Raw genomic sequence first — 20324 nt, 5'->3', positions numbered from 1 at the left:
CAGAAATTGACCACTCCCAGTTCTGTTTCTTTTTGACCCTCCAATCTCAACTGGCCTTTGAGGATGAGCGGTCCAGTTTCCGCAGCCATTTGTGTGAAGAAGTGTGTTCTGGTATCACCCCTAAATAACATGGGCTGTTTTTACAAGTCATGGTGGCACATTGGTTAACATTGCTGCCTCACAGTGCAATGGACCCAGGTTCAATTCTGGCCTTGGGCCACTGTCTGTGCAGAATTTGCACATGCTCCCCGTGTCTGCGTGCATTTCCTCCACGTGCTCCAGTTTCCTCCCACACTCCAAAGATGTGCAAGTTAGGTGGATTGGTCATGCTAAATTGCCCCTTAATGACAGGGAGATTAGCAGGGTAAATACATGGGGTTACGGGAGTAGGACCTGGGTGGGATTGTTGCCAGTGCATACTCAATGGGACTCTTTCTGCACTATAGGGATTTTATGGTTCTATGATTCCATGATTTTACGGCTATTCCACCTTGTTCTGGGAAGTTGAGAGTTCCGGTGTGTGTCTGAGATTGAACACATGTATCAACCATAACAACATCAGGGATACATGTTGGTCATAGCTATAAAAAATGATGGCATAAATGAGCAGTTTCGAGGACTAAATCTTGCGTGTCCAGGAATCCTGAAGAATAGCCAATGACATAATGCTCTTGGATGATCTTTAGGTGCCTGGGATGGTTGCCTGGAGCAAAAAGGCAAAAGAAAATGCTTCATTAGCTCTGATGAAGGGTCATCTAGACTCAAAACGTTGGTCTATTCTCTCTCCACAGATGCTACCAGACCGGCTGAGATTTTCCAGCATTTTCTGTTTCTCGATTCAGATCCACAGTGATTTGCTTTTAGTGAAGCATTAAATTGGTCTAAGTCAACAGCGTGGAAGAGTTTCATAGTGGAAATGATTTCACTGCCTCAGTTCCAATTTTCCATTAACTTGGAAAATATTGTAAGGTTTTTAAACTTAAGGCAGATAAGAGTGACAGTGAGGCTAAAAGATGAGTCTTGACAAAGAATTTGAACCCTCGTTCTGCGAACTTCAGTGGAACTTTGATTGTCCACAGTGAAAGTTAAATGAATGATTCACTTCAAGTCTGTTTTAGTGCTGTCAATATAGAGCAATTTCATCCCCGAGATCTTTGTCTATACAAATGAAGACCCCCTTAGAGAAACTGAGCTCCAGGGTGTACAATCTCTACTGCTCAAATTTCCCAAGTATGTCTATAGCTATCACCTTGTACAGACTGGTAGTGAAGCCACAGTTCTTAAAAACATCTACAAATGGTCAGGGAATTTGTGATCATCATGGGTACTGTCATTCAGGAAGGACACGCCCCTGTCTACAGGGACGAAGTGGAAATGGTTGAGGGCGTCAGGTTTTTGGATGTCCAACCTTCCCCAGTCTCTCCGATGCTATAGTTAAGAAAGTGCATCACTGCCTCGACTTTCTCAGGAGATTAAGGAAATTTGGCATGCCCGCTACGACTCTCACCAACTTTTACAGGTGCACCATAGAAAGCATTCTTTCTGGTTGTATCACAGCTTGGTATGGCTCCTGTTCTGTCCAAGATTACAAAAACTACAAATGGTCATGAACAAAGCCCAGTCCATCAAACCAGCCTCCCACCCATCGAAACTGTCTACACTTCCCACTGCCTCGGAAAAGCAGCCAGTATAATCAAGGACCCCCACGCACCCAGGACATCCTCTCTTCCACCTTCTTCCATTGGGAAAAAGATACATAAATCTGAGATCACGTACCAATCGACTCAAGAACAGCTTCTTTCCTGCTGCCATCAGACTTTTGAGTGGACCTACTTCATATTAAGCTAATCTTTACACCCTAGATATGACTATAGCACACTCTCCCTTCCTTACTATGCTTTGTCTCTATAGCAACACTTTTCACTGTATACTAATACATATGACAATAATAAATCTAATCAAATAAGATCTCCAGAAGAAATTCTTCAAAGGTCTTAGTTTTAAACTCCACGTGATCTCCTGGTTTGTGGCAATAACCAATACTTAAAAAATTAATTGAGCCAGGCCTTTGAAATGCAAAGTAAAAGTGTGCTTGTCATCTATCATCAGTATCGAAGTGATCGTTCCTGAAAGCAAGCTATTTGACATTCAAGTCAACCTGTTAGGTGACCGTGGTTTCAATTCAAATGCCAAAAGTCAGCAGTTCACAATCCATCCACCCGTAAAACTAACGCTGATTAAAGTGCAAAGACCTACTTTGATCTGGAGTGTCAGTATAACTGGAGCGAGAGTTAGCTATTCACTGAGGTTCCAGTCAGACAACACCAATTTGCATTGTAGCACATCTCAAAGCATTTAATCAAGGCACAATGAAGAGTATGGACACTGAGCCAAAGCAGGGGATAACAGGGGAGGGGAAGGAAATTGGGAGGGGGGGGGGTGGGGGTGCTGACCAAAGGTTTGATGAAAAGGGTTGGATTTTTCTGAGAATCTGAGAGGAGAGAGGTGTTCAAGATTATGAGGGGCATGGACATAGGATGGATAGGGAGCAGCTGTCCCCCGTAGTTGAAGAGTCATTTACAAGGGGACACAAGTTAAAAGTGAGGGGTGGGAGGTTTAGAGGGGATTTGAGGAAAAACGTTTTTACCCAGAGGCTGGTGACAGTCTGGAATGTGCTGCCTGGGAGGATGGTGCCTCACAAAGTTTAAAAAGTACCTGGATGAGTACTTGGCACACCATAACATTCAAGGCTACGGGCCAAGAGCTGGTAAGTGGGATTAGGTGGGCAGGTCAGGGCCTTTCATTCATCAGTGCAGACTCGATGGGCCAAATGGCCTCTTCTTCACTGTAGTATTCTGTGATTCTCTGAGAAAGTGGAGAACTGAGGGAACTTGTGGGAATATATTCTGGGAAGTGAGACCTGGAAGCATAGTCCCCCATTGTTGGGGTGAAGGGTGTTGTTGGCGGTGGGGAATGAATTCTACAATGATTTTTGGAGTAACAAAGAGTTCAGGGGCAATATTGGGGTTAAGAACATAAGAACATAAGAAATAGGAGCAGGAGTAGGCCATCTAGCCCTTCGAGCCTGCCCCGCCATTCAATAAGATCATGGCTGATCTGTCGCTGCTCAGTTCCACTTTCCCGCTTTCTCCCCAGCGGATGGTGACTAGTGGAGTGCCCCAGGGGTCGGTGCTGGGGCCTCAGCTTTTTACCATTTATATAGATGATCTGGAGGAGGGAACCGAGTGTAGGGTGTCGAAATTTGCTGATGACACCAAGATTGGGGGAACGGCAAATTGTGCGGAGGGTGTGGAGAGTCTGCAGAAGGATCTAGATAGGCTGGGCGAATGGGCCAGGAAATGGCAAATGGAATTTAATGTTGGCAAGTGTGAGGTGGTCCACTTTGGTAGGAAGAATGGTAGGAAGGACTATTACTTACGGGGCGAAAAACTGCAGCAGGCGATGGGGCAGGCTCGAAGGGCTAGATGGCCTACTCCTGCTCCTATTTCTTATGTTCTTATGTTCTTATGGTGCAGAGGGACCTCGGGGTCCTTGTGCATGAGTCGCAAAAACCCAGTCTGCAGGTGCAGCAGGTGGTCAGGAAGGCGAATGGGATGCTGGCCTTCATAGCGAGGGGGATTGAATATAAAAGTAGGGAGGTCTTGCTGCAGCTGTATAGGGCATTGGTGAGGCCGCAGCTGGAGTACTGTGTGCAGTTTTGGGCGCCGCACCAGTTGGGGAGTTGATGTGGAAATGGAGGTGTGGTGAGGTTTCCAGTGAAATTGAAGACATTTGAGCTTGAAAGAAAGGGCAGCCAGGGTAAGCCAGGTGGGATGGATGGCAAGGTGAATGAGAAGTGGTGGGCAAACAGGACTTTGTGGAGGATTGAGCTGTAGAGTGTTGTACAGGCTGGAGTTAATGAAAGATGGGATAGTGGGGAGCGAATCAATCAAACCAATCAATGGTGTATCTCACTCTTAACTGGCACTGTTCCAACACAAGAACCCCATTCTATCCAGTAAGGCTCAGGGGATGGTTATCAGAAGAAGGATATTTCACCTTCCTCACTCAGCAACAAGGACAGCGCTTCAACGCTAAACTCAGCTAGCTCATCACAAAGATGGGATGAATATGGGATCCCGTCACACATGGTGATCACTGCAGACAATGAGTCACCAACATAGTCCCAGGGATATTGTTCTATTCATTCAAATCTCTACCTCAGAACAACCTAGTAAGAAGTCTCACAACACCACGTTAAAGTCCAACAACTTTATTAATAAGTTAATAAATAAACCTGTTGGACTTTAACCTGGTGTTGTGAGACTTCTTACTGTGTTTCCCCCAGTCCAATGCCGGCACCTCCACATCAGAACAACCTACCAGAATCAATTGCCAGGATTTTACTGGCACTTTTACAAGGCTCACAGAATGCCATTCTCCATCCAGGTGGGATCTTACAAGCCTCAGGCAGGTGAGGTGGTAAAGTTCCGGCAAATATTTTTTCCCAAGTATTCCATCCTAATGTTTACTGAGGTGCAAAATCAAAATACTGTTGGGAATCAGAATTAAAAACAGGAGATGTTGGAAATGTTCACCTCTAACCTGAAATGCGGGTTGGGATGATTTTGGAGGAGACAGGCATCCACCAGCTGGGCAGAAGCTGCCCCCCGCTCAAGCAGAGGACCAGCAGCATCAGTAGAATCGCCTGGAGCGATGGTCACTCCTGGGCTGAACCTGGAAGACGAGGGCACAGTGATAGAAATGGTCCCTCACAAACTGTGAAGCTGGGGGCCCAGTCAGGCAGTCCTTGGAAGTTTCAGCTTATGGGGGGACATCTATGACCCAGGCCCAGTCAGGCAGGACCCAGCAATGAGGAGGTGGGTTGTTGAGCGCAAGCGGTTCTTTGTGACGCAGTTTGGGGTCACTGTCCCCAAGATATTTCATTTTGGGTTAAAGAGTGCCCACAATGGTGTGTCCCCCCTTCCCAATCTCAGAACTCACTGGAAGATCATCAGGATTTACCATGCAGTCTCCTCATGTAGTTGAAGACCCCATGTGTTAAATATATTAGTTGAAGTTAAGTATATACAAGTGAAGGACATTGATTGCTTTAAGTTTAATTTATTATTGTCACAAGTAGGCTTACATTAACACTGCAATTAAGTCCCCTAGTGAAAATCTCCTAGTTGCCATACTCCGGCGCCTGTCCGGGTACACGGAGAGAGAATTTAGCATGGCCAATGCACCTTACCAGCACATCTTTTGAGCTGTGGGAGGAAACTGGAGCACCCGGAGGAAACCCACAGAGACACAGGGAGAGCATGCAGACTCCACACAGACAGTGACCCATGCCAGGAATCAAACCCAGTAAATCAAATATTTACTTTGGCTTTAAATAAAGAGTATAGGTGGCTAACATCTCAAAACTGGATAACGTAGAAATTTCATGGACTTATTTTTCTGAGTTATAATTATCTATCATTTAAGGCAACATAACAGAAACAAAAAGCGTAATGCTGTGAGCGGTCATTAAGACCAGTTTGGTCCTTGAAATATTCTATGCTGCTAATGAGTTTAAACATCCCTGGTGCTGTGAGGCAGCAATGCTAACCACTAATTGGATCATGACTTGAGTACATATAAAGAAAGACTTACTGATATAGGGACTGGGTCATGCAAGGGGATATGTGCCTGCAATTTTCACCCTGTGAGTAAATCTATTCCAAATAAAGAGTAGCTCTGATTTATTTCTTCACCACTGACTACCAGGATTATGTACTGGTTGGACTTTAACCTGGTGTTGTGAGACTTCTTACTGTGTTTACCCGAGTCCAATGCCAGCATCTCCACATTATTAGGATTATAGACACTGCTTCTGATAAAATGCCAACAGTGGCAAGAAGAGACCCTTCATAGACCTCTTAAGTGTCTTAATTGGGCCTCAGGCGGGCAGGTTGCCTGCCACCTTTCCCTCCACTGGCAAAATGGCATGGCACGCCAACTGAGGCCATCCCACGCCATTTTTCCAAGACTGTCACCTCCCAGTGACCCTGTAAAAGTACTTCCATTAACTCTATTTCTCTCTCCCTGCAGATGCTTTGGAGTCTTTCCATCATTCTCTGTATTTGTGATACGCTCATGCACACAAATGGAAAGTTTTCCTTCAATAGGTTTGTGACCCACAGGGAATCTTACAGTTTATGATCAACTCAAGGACTCACAACAATCGAGAAGATGAGAAACCAATTGCATAAAATACTTCTGGATATGATTCAGTGAAACCAACACCATTTTTACACAATCCATTTGCTCAGAACCTTATATTGTGCCATGCAGAAAGAGATCTGCCTGTTTTGAGCAGATTATCTTATACATACATCTGAATTAACTTCATTTTTATTACTAGGACTGGAGATATTTACTGTTTCGACGGCGGGAGAGGGAAGCAATTATATTGAGTTTAAAACGAATTACTGGGAATATAAATAGTACTTAAACACCATTTAATTTTCATCCATTGTTCCGAATTTCAGTAAAGCAACTGCAGCCAGAAGTTAAACAACAGTGAAATCATTCAGAAGTAATTTAATCAATGGTGAAATCTGCTTGCGTATGAAACGTTTAGAGGCTCTGATTTGTTCCTCAATCCTTTTCCGTAATATTTTACTCCTGTTTCAAACTAAATTCCAATAAACACACAACCAGATTGGTTGAAGGCTGGATCAAGGTGAGGCTGAGCTTAAAGATGATGGAACAAGGACAGTTGAGTTTCAGTATTTGATTGTGAGTGTCTGTTGACTGTGCTGTGAATCAAGCCTGTGGGTATGGTTAGAGAAACTGAAACAAGCTGTAAGTTCGAATCATAGAATCCCTACAGAAGAAGGCCATTGAGCCCATCAAGCCAGCACCGACAAGAATCCCACCCAAACCCTATCCCTGTAACCCTATGTATTTATCCTACTAATGCCCCTGACGCTAAGGGGCAATTTATCGTGGCCAATCAACCTAACCTGCACATCTTTGGAATATGGGAGGAAACAGCAGCATCTGGGGGGAAACCCACGCAGATACGGGGAGAACATGCAAATTCCTGAGTTACCTGAGGCTGCAATTGAACCCATATCCCTGGTGCTGTGTGGCAGTAGTGCTAACCACACTCAGGCGAAGGCAGGTATTTTAAAAGCATCCAGATAAGGTGTTAGCGTGAATAGAGGATTGACTGTCTAATAGGAGGCAGAGAATAGGTGTCAATGGGTGCTATTCGGATTGGTGGTCGGTGATTAGTGGAGTGCCCCAGGGATCGGTGCTGGGGCATCAGCTATTTACCATTTATATAGATGATCTGGAGGAGGGAGCCGAGTGTAGGGTGTCGAAATTTGCTGACGACACAAAGATAAGTGGAAAAGCAAATTGTGCGGAGGGTGTGGAAAGTCTGCAGAGGGATCTAGATAGGCTAAGCGAGTGGGTGAGGACCTGGCAGATGGAATACAATGTTGGCAAGTGTGAGGTTATCCACTTTGGCAGGAATAATAGTAGGAGAGACTACTATTTAAAGGGCGAAAAGCTGCAGCATGCTACAGTGCAGAGTGACCTGGGGGTCCTTGTGCATGAGTCGTAAAAACCCAGCCTACAGGTGCAGCAGGTCATCAGGAAGGCAAATGGGATGCTGGCCTTCACAGCGAGGGGGATTGAATATAAAAGTAGGGAGGTCTTGCTGCAACTGTACAGGGCACTGGTGAGGCCACAGCTGGAGTACTGTGTGCAGTTTTGGTCGCCGCACTTGCGCAAGGATATTTTGGCCTTGGAGGGAGTGCAGAGGAGGTTCACTAGGCTGATACCGGAGTTGAGGGGGTTGAACTACAAAGAGAGGCTGAATAGACTGGGCTTGTACTCGTTGGAGTTTAGAAGGATAAGGGGGGATCTTATTGAGACGTATAAGATGATGAAGGGGATGGATAGGGTAGAGGTGGAGAGGTTCTTCCCGCTCAGAAAGGACAGCAGGACTAGAGGGCACAGCCTCAAGATAAGGGGGGGGTGCAGTTTAGAACGGAGTTGAGGAGGAACTTCTTCACTCAAAGGGTAGTGAATCTCTGGAATTCTCTGCCCGTTGAAGTGGTGGAGGCTACCTCGCTAAATATATTTAAGACACGGGTAGATAGGATTTTGGTAGGCAAGGGGATTAAGGGTTATGGGGAGAAAGCAGGAAAGTGGAACTTAGCCACTTCAGATCAGCCATGATCTTATTGAATGGCGGGGCAGGCTCGAAGGGCTAGATGGCCTACTCCTGCTCCTATTTCTTATGTTCTTACGTTCTTAAATAAACTACCTGGGCACCCACAGAGCGTAATGCATGCCCTTCCTGTTTATCTCCAAGGCACAAAGCGCAATGGGTGGGATTTTGCGGCCTGGCTGGGGCGAGACTGGAAATTCCCACCCAAGGTCAATGGAGGTGTTTGTTCTCGGACCCTCGCCCGCTCCGATTCTACGGTGGGGTGGTAAATCTCGGACCAATGTCTGGTAACAATGATGGAGAATATTTCAAGCTTACTGGTTCCAGCATCTTTGTGTTCTTCACCAGGACATCCACTCATACCACGGATTTTGAGCTGTTTGGTTGAAATGGGAATGGATGATCTGCAGGTAGTAGCAAACAGCAAGGAGACAACTATTGCTCATTGCCTCTGGGCAAAAGGCCAGTGTGTATTTAAGCAGATCACAGCAGGCACGTCTGTGTTTGATGTGATGTTAAGTGCTCTTGCAAAATACTTTGAAAGAAAGAAGTCTGAGAGTCAAACAGTGTACATTTCAGCAGGGAAATTTCAGCGCAAAGATGTGCGGGCTTGGTTTGATTGGCCATTCTAAATTGCCCCTTAGTGTCCCAGGATGCATAGGTTAGAAGGATTAGTGGGTAAAATATGTAGGGTTATGGGGATAGGGCCTGGGTGGGATTGTGGTTCGTGCAGACTCAATGGGCTGAATGGCCTCTTTCTGCACTGTAGGATTCTATGATTCTAACTCATAAAACCGCATGTGGCAGACTCATAGCAGTTGGCTTTCCCAAGTACATTTGGCAGACAAACCACTAAACAAAAATAAAAGCAAAATATATGGAATTGGAAACAAAAACAGAAAGTGTTGGAACATCTCAGCAGGTCTGACAGCATCTGTGGAGAGAGAATGGAGCCAATGTTTTGAGTCTGGATAACCCTTCGTCTCAGCTTTGATAAAAAAAACTACTTAGTGATCAATTTATAGAAGAGTAAGTTACAATTGCGATTGGGAATTTTTAATCTTTTTATAAGTTAAATGGAGGAAACCTTTCTGTATTCTAGAGTTTGCCTACAAAAATTAGTGTTTAGTCAATGTTGATTTTAGTTCATTTATTATAGTAAAAGTCTTAAAATTTGAAATTGTGTTGCGTGAGCCTTTCAGTTGGCCACTAGAAATTCAAATATACCCTTTAAAAAGCTGTCAGTCTCTACAGGGATTGTACATATCATCACAGACAGTGAAGCCCCAGGTAAGGATTGCACAATAGAGATTGCAAGCATCTCAGTGCCAGTCCTCATCTGTATAGAGTGACAAACTTTCCCACTGTTAATGTTTGTGACCGTTTTCTCACTTCCGTGATACACATCCTTCAAGCTTACGATGACTATTATTCAGTTTGAGGGAAATCAGTGCGCTACAAAATCATCAACTTAGGTTAACATTCACGACTACGTGAGGGTAAACTTTTTCAATAGGCTTGGATTCAAATCTGTAGACCCTACCAAGGTACACATTGATGTGCTCAATGACACTGGCTATATGCATCCTTATGTACCAGGTCTGGTGGGATTAAGGAGCACTCTCATTCTCTTCATATCAAGATGTCAATTCCACTAGTTCCATGACCTAGTAATGACCTGCTTATCATTTTCTATCCATGCTGAAATGTCACAGGAGCTGAAATGATTGAAGCAGATGGTATCTTTGAGTGACTTAACTCAAGCTAGCGGACACTGAACCCTGCACAACACAAAATTGGCAAATGTGTCAATCTTAAGGAAGGCAGCAAAGCAATCGTTCCAAACACTTACCAACTCCCAAACATCCAAGAACTTTCTGCATCATTTCATGATGCCACAATCTTCAGAAAGCTCAAAGTGTGATGGAACTGTCTTCAAGCACCCTGGCTCTGTGAGGCAGCAGTGTTAACCATTGTGCCTCACAGCACGAAAGACTGGGGTTCAGTTCTGGCCTTGGGTCACAGTCTGTGTGGAATTTGCGCATTCTCCCCATGTCTGCATGGGTTTCCTCCAGGTGCTCCAGTATCCTCCTACAGTTCATAGATGTGTGAGTTAGGTTGATTTGCCATGTTAAATCGACCGCAGTGGCAGGGGGATTAGCAGGGTAAACATGAGGGGTTACAGGAATATGGCTTGGGTGGGATTGTGGCCGGTGCAGGCTCAATGGGCCCAATGGCCTCCTGCACTGTAGGAATTCTATGATTCTGAGCCAAACCGATGTCTTACAACTTTTCAGAATCACTATGGTTTGTTTCAGCACTGCAGAATGCCCAATGGACTCTGTCACATTCCAGAAGGACCATTTCTTCAGTATTGTCAGATGTTGAAGGGACACTGAACCTGCTTGTTCGTGGAAGGGACAAAGCAGAACACAGTCAGCAACGCTCACTCCATCCATACAACATAGCTTAATGGTCAGCAAGGACAAATGCATGTTCGCGGCATCTGAGATTGACTTTCTCGGGTACAGAGTGACTGTAGCTGGATATAACCTACAAACAACAATATCAAAGCTATTCACACCCTTCCAACCCAGCCTAGCATGAAAGAGTTAGTATCTTTCCCCAATACCACCAACAATGTTTTTTTATTATTCTTCAATGGGATGTGGGTGTCGCTGGCTGGGTCAACATTTGCTGCCCCTCTATAATTGCATTTGAACTGGATGTTTTGTTCGGCCATTCCAACTGAGAGTCAACCACCTTGCTGGGGGTCTGGAGTCACGTGTAGGCCAGATGGAGTAAGGACGGCAGTTTCCTTCCCAAAAGGACATTAGTGAACCAGATGGGTTTTTACGACAATCAACAATGGTTCCATGGTCATCATTAAGCAGTTAATACCAGATTTTTTTTTTTGAATTCAAATTTCACTATCTGCTGTGGTGAGATTCGAACCTAGGTCCCCAGAGGATTACCCTGGGTCTCTTGATTACTAGTCCAGTGACATTACCACTCTGCCATTGCCTCTCCTATTTGTTTCAAATTCATTCCTAAGTACGCAGAGATCATGAAACTTCTTTGGAAGCTTCTGCATAAAGATGCACAATGTAATAGACAACTGCACAGTAAACAGTGCTGGATATATTAAAGGTGAAGATAGCATCTCACAAGTCCTCACACATGCAGAAACGTCTGTCGACATGCATCAGGAAATGAGATCAGAGATCTACTTTCACAGTATATTCAATGCAATGAATAACCAATGGCATATGTGTCACTCTCATTGTCAGAAACCAGACACAAAGACTCTACTGGAGAGAGGGAAGCATTAGCCTGTATCTTTATCCATGTGAACATTGACATGTATCTCTGTTGAGTCTCTGCATCAACCAACAAGCATTGACCACACTGTTATCCACATCTGGGTCAGGTCATCACCCACTACACCTCTACAGATGGTCAGATTCCCTTCATGAGTATAACTTTTGAGGTTAGATACTGCACAGGTTCACACAATCAATTAGCTAGCATGCTTCACTCTACTACTGTCACAATAGTGTAACAACTTGGGTGGCATGGTGGCACAATGGTTAGCACTGCTGCCTCTGATTCTGTCTATGTGGAGTTTGCATGTTCCCCCCATGTCTGCCTGGGGCTTCCTCCGGGTGCTCTGGTTTCCTCCCACAGTCTAAAGATGTGCGGGCTAGGTGCATGGCCATGCTAAATTGCCCCTTGGTGTGCTGGGATGTGCAGGTTAGATGGATTAGTGGGATAAATATGTGAGGTTACAGGGATAGGGCCTAAGTGGAATTTTTGTCAGTGCGGACTCGATGGGCCAAATGGCCTCCTTCTGCACTGTAGGGTTTCTACGATTTCTATGAAAGATTGAAAGCTATGTGATTGTGCTGATTTTGTATTCAACTGTGATTTTTGTTACGCCAGAGGAGTTGAAGGTAGAGTCAAAGACAGGCAGCATACTGCAGAAAGTAAACCAAAATATAAAAATCCAGTAGCCTCACAAAATAGATGAAGAATTGGTCTTGTGTGACAGTATATACAATGAACTCACATTGTTTGATGGCAACTATATTGAACGCAGTGCTGGACTGTTTATCCAGGAGGTGCTACAGCATATATTGTACCCTTTGTTTGCAGGAAATCCGCCTGTTGTTAATATGAAGCAATGATTCTGTAAAGCAGTCTGGTGGTCAACAATAGATCACCACATCTAAGAGTTAATTTAAAACTGTGTACAATCAATGAAAATGAGTTAACCATCTTGTGCACCTCCACAGCCGACCCCATGGCCTACAAAACCATGTTTTTTTGATATTTCTGGAGAAATGCAGGCAGCCCCGAGGAATCTTTTTTTTTTGCTTGTTGTTCATGACCTACATAGCAAATGACCAGAAAACGCTCAACAAACTCGCTAACAACAAATAAGTCAGTGACATTCTAGGCATGATGTTTACAAAATGGGATTTGCCAGAGACTGTCATTACAGACAATGGTTGGTTTCCAGTCAGCTCATGGACTTCCGAGCGAGCTACCACAATCTGACATTGCGATCCAATCCACCATCGAGTGATTCACAGAGCGATCAAGGACAGTCCAGCAGTTGGAAGAAAACTTTTTTTGAACTATCTATCCATGTCCTACTTCTCACATATTGATCGATGCCAAACTCCGACTGGAAAGACACTGGCCAAACTTATAGCCGGTCATAACTTCCGCATTCCACTGACCATTCGTTAAGCTATCCAATGAGAACATCAGAGTGAAAAGCAGAATAGACAGAATAAAGCGAATCCCTACTTTTACGGGTGAGTATGTCTAGAAGACCACAATCTGAAATTGGCATTGCATCAAATGTGACAACAAACTGGAATCGTCTCTAGCTGGACAAAAGCAGATCAAGTGGTTGTTTGTTTCCGACACTTCTGTTACACAGCAACATAAAGCACGTTGTTTGACCAGACCAGGATAGCTCAAGGACATTGATTATGAAGATCACTTTCTGTTTCCATTGAGCGACCACAGTGTTGATCATCAGTTTCACCGAGGTGACAGAAACATAGAAATTCGGAGAAGGTTTGTGAGCCCCTCGATTCTGCTCCATCATTCAATATGATCATGGCTGATACTCTATCTCAATGTCATACTCCCACTCCCTCTCCAACCCCCTTGATGTGATTAGAGTTTAGAAAGCAATCTGTAAGGACCACAATCTCAACTTAATCGATCTTAGTGCTACTGTCAACCACTTTCATATCGCAAAGATTCTTTGGGTGGGATTTTGTGGCCTCACACATCCCAGAACCATAAAATTCCACCCGAGGTCAATGAAATCAATGAAAGTGAGTTAACCATCTTGTGCACCTCCACAACCGACCTTTTCATTGTCCACCCCTCGCCCACTCCGATTCCCATACGGGCAGGGTGGTAAAATTCTAGACTTCGTGTCCTCCTGTTCAACCTTGTGCATGTCATCTCTGCGTATCTCCAAGATGCAAAGCACAAAAGGAACTGAATATTGTGTTCATAAACTGTGTGCTCAACCCTCTATAGACATGGGAAGGAAAACAAAACAGGATGAGATGATCCACAAGGGTTTGAGAGATCAAGAGAAACAGGTGTACTCTGTAATGCATGAACAGTTGTCAGGATGTTGAACTAGGTTTTTACTGTGAAACAGAACAGTTGGAAACATCCTCCATGGAGATTTAACTAGACACCACCTGAGGAAGGAGCAGCACTCTGAAAGCTCATGATTCCAAATAAACCTGCTGGGCTTTAACCTGGTGCTGTGAGACTTTTAACTTGCATGAAAGTTATGGCCATTCCATGAATGTGACAGCAGTGTCCCTTGCCAGTGTGCAACCTTCCCATTGAGGGTTAACCAAAATTGAGAAATTGGACATGTGAATCATAGGTTCAAACCTTCAGCCTACCATTCCAACACACCTCTGTGTAGTACTTCCTCTTGTGCTTTCACTGCTTAATTTGCATTCTAATTTAATATTTTAAATATTTTTACAATGCATTTTTAATGAATATTAGTATGATACAGAGAACTCATTTTCCAAATTGACACCCTATATGCTTTGTACTTTATTACTGTTACGTGCATTAATACATTTGCCTAATTTTTTGACAGAATATACGTGAGGATTTGTTACAATCAACACAATTTAAAAGCTTCCACTTTTGAAGTGAATATCAACAAATTTTGCTACAGAAAATCAAGAGAGATCGTTGTCTTGAATGAGGTTCCTGTTAATTTTGGTTGATTCTTTTAGGAGAAATTTTGACGGCCATAGAATAGGTGATGCCAGAGATAGAGATTGTTTTTTTAATTCATTATTGGGACATGAGCATCACTGCCTGGCCAGCATTTTTTGCCCATCCCTCACTGCCCTTGAAATTGAGTGACTCACTTCAGAGGGCAGTTGAGAGTCAACCACATTGCTGTGGCTCTGGAGTCACATGTAGGCCAGACTAGGTAAGGACTGCAGATTTCCTTCCCTCAAGGACATCAGTGATTGATAAGGGGATCAGGGATTATGGAAAAAAAGCTGGAGAATGGGATGAGAAAAAAAAACAGCCATGATTGAATGGCGGAACAGGCTCGATGGGCCGAGTGGCCTAATTCCGCTTCTATGTTTCATGGACTTATGAGTGAACCAGATGCATTTTTCCAACAATCGACAGTGGTCATCAGTAGATTCTTAATTCCAGATATTTTTTATTGAGTTCAAATCTGCCGTGGCAGGAATTTGAATCAAGATCCCTCAGACTGAGCTGTTGGATTAATAGGCTAGCAATAATATCATAAGACCATTGCCTCCCCCATTGTACTTCATTTCGGACACAGGGTCAATAGTAAGCACTGCTAGTTTGGAATGGCACACCGCAGAGCAAAGGCTCCCCATCGCTGCTTAACACCAGACCACTAAGAGTGGGCCTAATTGGAAAAGTGTCACATAATTTATGGCCATATCAGCCATCTTTATGGTCCTGCAGTGAGATTGTTAATTCACTGTCAACCTGTATGAAATAATCAATGTTTTATATCGTGGAGTCATCCCTCCTAAAACTGGGCTGAATTCAACTAACTTCAACCAGCAGAGAAATTAAACTTTAATCTTATTGGTCAATTTGAATTCATAACCCTCAATTCAGAGATGAGGGATACTCTTTTGAAGATGGAGCACTGGCTGTAGAGATAAAAATCAGGCTGCTACCTCACTACCATGTGTTTTACATTATTACACAAAACCAGAAATGGAAGATGATCCCATTCACCGGCATTTCTATCTTTCACATTCCCAGTAAAGAAAAATTATATTGTGCCTTTTTCATTTCAGGGTGTTCTAAATAATGTACATGTGCAATAAATTACATTGAATGTACAGGACAGAATGAAACAATTTGGCACAACTAGTCTATATACGTGTGTCTGAATGTGCGCGCATGCATGTGCCTGTATATCTGTTTGTGTGTCTCTGTGTGTGTCTGCATGTGTATGTTTCTCTGTGTGTCTGCATGTGTATGTTTCTGTGTCTGTAACTGCCTGTGTGTCTGTGTATGTGTGTCTGTGTCTGTGTGCATGTGTGTGTGTGTGTCTGTGCATGTGCTTCTGTGTTTGTGTGTGTGTGTTTCCATGTGTGTTTTTGTGTGTATGTGTTTCTGTGTTTCTGTGTGTGCCAACGTGTGTGCTTTTGTACCTGTGTGTGTGCTTTGTGTGTGTGTGTATGTGCCTGTGTGTGTGTGTGTGTGTGTATGCCTGTAAGTGTGTGTGTGTGTGTGCACGCCTGTGTTTGTGTGTGTGTGTGTGTGTGTGTGCACCTGTGTGTGTGTATGTGTGTGTGTGTGCACGCCTGTGTTTTTGTGTGTGTGTGTGTGTGTGTGTGTGCGTGCGCGCCTGCACAGCACACGTAGCCCCTTTTAATTTATAAGTGGTTCAATGTAAAGATAACCCTGTAGAGAAGCTTTAATCTTAAACAAGATAAAGTTTAATTTATTACAAACGCAACTGCTGAAAGTTGCAAGGATAAACGTGATAAAGTTATTAACTAACATGCAAATACAAAGATTAAAAGCAGATACATGTTAAAAAAAAAGCCTCAGGATGAAATCTCAGATCAGTCTCGGTGAGATATCTTTGTGGACACATTGCTTGAATGTTTTCTTTCCAAAGTGAAGATTGCAACTTAAAGTTGATATCAGCAGCTGTGATGTCTTCCACAGTCAATGAGTCGGAGTTTTCAGGTGGAGTCAGCAAGTAGAACAGGTCCAGAGAGTGAGCGAAGGTTCCTGCTTTCACGTTGATGTACTGCAGGTGGATGCTGTTGCTAGTCTGATTTAGGACTGCAGTCCAATAGCCAATAACAGTAAATTTCCTTGGTGTATCCCTATTAAGAAGCATTGTTTGTTTCAAGGGTATCTCTCCCATGGTGTTCCAAATTATTCTGCACAGAATGAAAGCCATCGTGTTGACTCATGCTTCCCTATTAGGCATTTGATTTGATTTGATTTATTCATGTCACACGTAGTAGCATACAGTGAAAAGTATTGTTTCTCGCACGCTATACAGACAAAGCGTACAGTACATGGAGAAGAAAAGGAGACAGTGCAGAATGTAGTGTTACAGTCATAGCTAGGGTGTAGAGAAAGATCAGCTTAATGTGAGGGAGGTCCATCCAAAAGTCTGATGGCAGCAGGGAAGAAGCTGTTCTTGAGTCGGTTGGCATGTGACCTCAGACTTTTATATCTTTTTCCTGATGGAAGAAGGTGGAAGAGAGTATGCCTGGGCAATATGGGATCCTTAATTATGCTGGCTGCTTTTCCAGGGCAGCAGGAAGTGTAGACAGAGTCAATGGATGAGAGATTGCTTTGAGTAATGGACTGGGCTTTATTCATGACCCTTTGTAGTTTATTGCGATCAAGCTGTGATACAAACAGAAAGAATGCTTGCTATGGTGCATCTGTAAAAGTTGATGAGAGTTGTAGCGGACATGTCAAATTTCCTCAGTCTCCTGAGAAAGTAGAGACATTGGTGGGCTTTCTTAACTATAGTGCCAACATGGGGGGACCAGGATAGGTTGTTGATGATTTAGACACATAAAAACCTGAAGCTCTCAACCATTTCAACTCCATTCCCATTGATGTAAACAGGGGCATGTCCTCCACTACCCTTCCTGAAGTCAATAACTATCTTCTTCATTTTGTTGACATTGAGGGAATTCGAATGAAGGGCTATGTTGGCAATACAAGTGAACCTGAGAATGACCTCATCCCTAGTTGGATGGTTTTAATGCATTTAATTTTAATGAGATCATTAGAATGTGCTTGTTGTTGAGTTCCTGCTATGTGTTTGTCGAAGGTGTTTGGCAGCAAAAAAGGGAATTCTTGGAGTAAGCTATCACTCAAATAAGCTAAATTTGATTATGAGAACACAAGTTATAAAAGATAATAAAACCACAGTGAAATATTGTGCAAGGTGCAAATTCAAAATTAAAAAATAAAATCATAGAATCCCTACAGTGCAGAAAGAGGCCATTCAGCCCATCGAGCCTGCAACCATAACAATCTCACCCAGGACCTATCTCCATAACCCCACATATTTACCCTACTAATCTCCTTCAGGGAAATTACACTCAGATGCAATTTAGCATGGCCAATCGATCTAACCAACATATCTTTGGACTGTGGGAGGAAACTGGAGCACCCGGAGGAAACCCACGCAGACATGGGGAGAATGTGCAAACCCTACACAGACAGTGACCCAAGCCGGGAATGGAATCCAGGTCCCTGGTGCTGTGAGGCAGCAGTGCTAACCACTGTGCCACCGTGCCGCCCTCAGTGGATCAGGTAACACCCGTGCAGAAAGAAACAGCGATGACCCTCCACCAATGCTGATCAAAAATAGTATTTTTAACACAAAAGTCCAGCAATATGGAAGAGTACACAAAAACCGCCATGTAGAAAAAAGTGTCGATATTGAGCGAGGCTATTGCAGTTGAGGGAAGCAAATGATTCTGTGCATCATTTGAATGTAATGTTTAAGTTCCTGAGAACAGATGGGAGCTTAATTCTGCTGAGAGAGAGATCGAGACTTCAGAAGAAGGAAGAAAGACTACAAAGACAAACGGAGACTCATTTCATGGAAGTCCCGGAGGCAAAGAAGAAGCATTTCGAGGGACTCGGAAGGTCAAGTTTGTATAAACCCCTGGAATAATTGTGAAAGCTGTTAAGGTTATCAGCAATGAGTTGAAGTACATTCCAACAGTAAGTACACTTGCAAAGTACTTCATTGGCTGTAAAACACAATGGAAGAGCTTGAGGTCAGGAAAGACACAGGCTGTTTAAATACAAGTTCTTTCTTTAAGCAGACTTGCGATTCAGAGCTGTCCAATTCTCAATTATACACAGAACCTAATCTGAAGTAACCTCGCCGACCCTCTGTCAATCTTGGACACTGAGATAGTAACGTGTAGTGTTGAATTACTGCAGCAAACTTGAACTACCAATACAACCTTCTCAATGAATTCAGTCAGTTCATAACACATACTTATGGTTTTACTGTTTGATATATGCTGCCACCTGCATTATCCTTGGTGTTTTAATAAGGGGGGGAGCGGTGCAGGCAGCACAGGCAGGCAATGGCCTTTTGCTGTTATCGCTAGACTATTAATCCGGAAACTCAACGAGTGTTCTGGGGACCCAGGTTCGAACCCTGTCACAGCAGATAGTGGAATTTGAATTCAAATAAAAAGTTTCTGGAATTAAGAACCCACCATAAGACCATTGTTGGAAAAACCCACCTGGTTCACTAATGTCCTTTAGAGAAGGAAATCTGGCATCCGTACCTGATCTGGTGTACAGGTGAATGCCAAGCCACAGTAATGCAGTTAACTCTCAAGTGCCCTCTGAACAATGTATGCTTGGTAGCCAGTGATACCCATGTCCCAAGAATGAATAAAAAAACTTGTTCACTTTGTAGTTTTTGTTAATCCTATTGGGGGGGTGTTGATCTTGTAAATGCTACAGAACTTTGGTTGGTTGCTATGAGTTAGTTCAAATGAGGCAAAATAACCACCAAGCGGTAGAAATCGGCACTGTGTCCCATCCATTTTCAGTGGCCAAGTGAGTTGAAGGGAAAGATCTGGAAATGTGCATAATGTTATATTGGAAAAGATTCGCGATAGCCATCCTCCACCACCACCCCCCCCCCCACACACACACACACACACACACACACACACACGCAACAAAGACATGCATTGTTTAAATGTTTCCCAGAGTTCATGCTTTGTGCTTTGTGATGTTCAGTAAATCATGTTGGGGACAGTTACTAAGCTGCTTGAAAGAGCAATATTGAAAGGAATCCTCACCATCATTACCTTAAATCTCTATTTCCTTGTTTTAGAGTCTTATGGTGACAAGTGTCTGTCTATTGAGGCACTGCCTGGCAGCAATGCAGGCAATGTAGCAGAACACAGCAAGTTCCTTCCAAAACAGCAACATGATAATGATCAGGTCATTCAGTGATGTTGGCTGAGGCATAAAGATTGGGTCAAGACATGAGGGAGGGTTTCCCTGCTCGTCCAATAGTGCACTGGGATCCTTGACATCCACCTGAGAGAGAGCAGGCATGATCTCATTCAATCGTGCATTGGAAGAGCATCTGACAGCACTCCCTCAGCCCTGTGCTGTGTCAGCCTTGACTTTGTGTTCAGCTCCCCTGCAGCGAGGGCTTGAGTTCATAACCTGCACAGATAGAGTATACTTCCAGCTGAGCTCCTGACAGATTGGTGACACAGTAAGAAGTCTCACAACATCAGGTTAAAGTCCAACAGGTTTATTGGGTAGCAAACTCTACTAGCTTTCGGAGCGCTGCTCCTCCATCAGGTGGGTGGGAAATCTGTTCACAAACAGGCCATATAAAAATACAAACTCAATTTACAGAATAATAATTGGAATGCAAGCTAATCAAGTCTTAAAGGTACAGACAATGTGAGTGGAGAGAGCAATAAGCACAGGTTAAAGAGATGTGTATTGTTGCCAGACAGGTCAGTTAGTGAGATTT

This window comes from Carcharhinus amblyrhynchos, chromosome 24, assembly GCF_965287045.1.
Source record: "Carcharhinus amblyrhynchos chromosome 24, sCarAmb.v2.hapA, whole genome shotgun sequence".
Classification (NCBI taxonomy): domain Eukaryota; kingdom Metazoa; phylum Chordata; class Chondrichthyes; order Carcharhiniformes; family Carcharhinidae; genus Carcharhinus; species Carcharhinus amblyrhynchos.
This window is presented reverse-complemented; position numbering follows the sequence as displayed.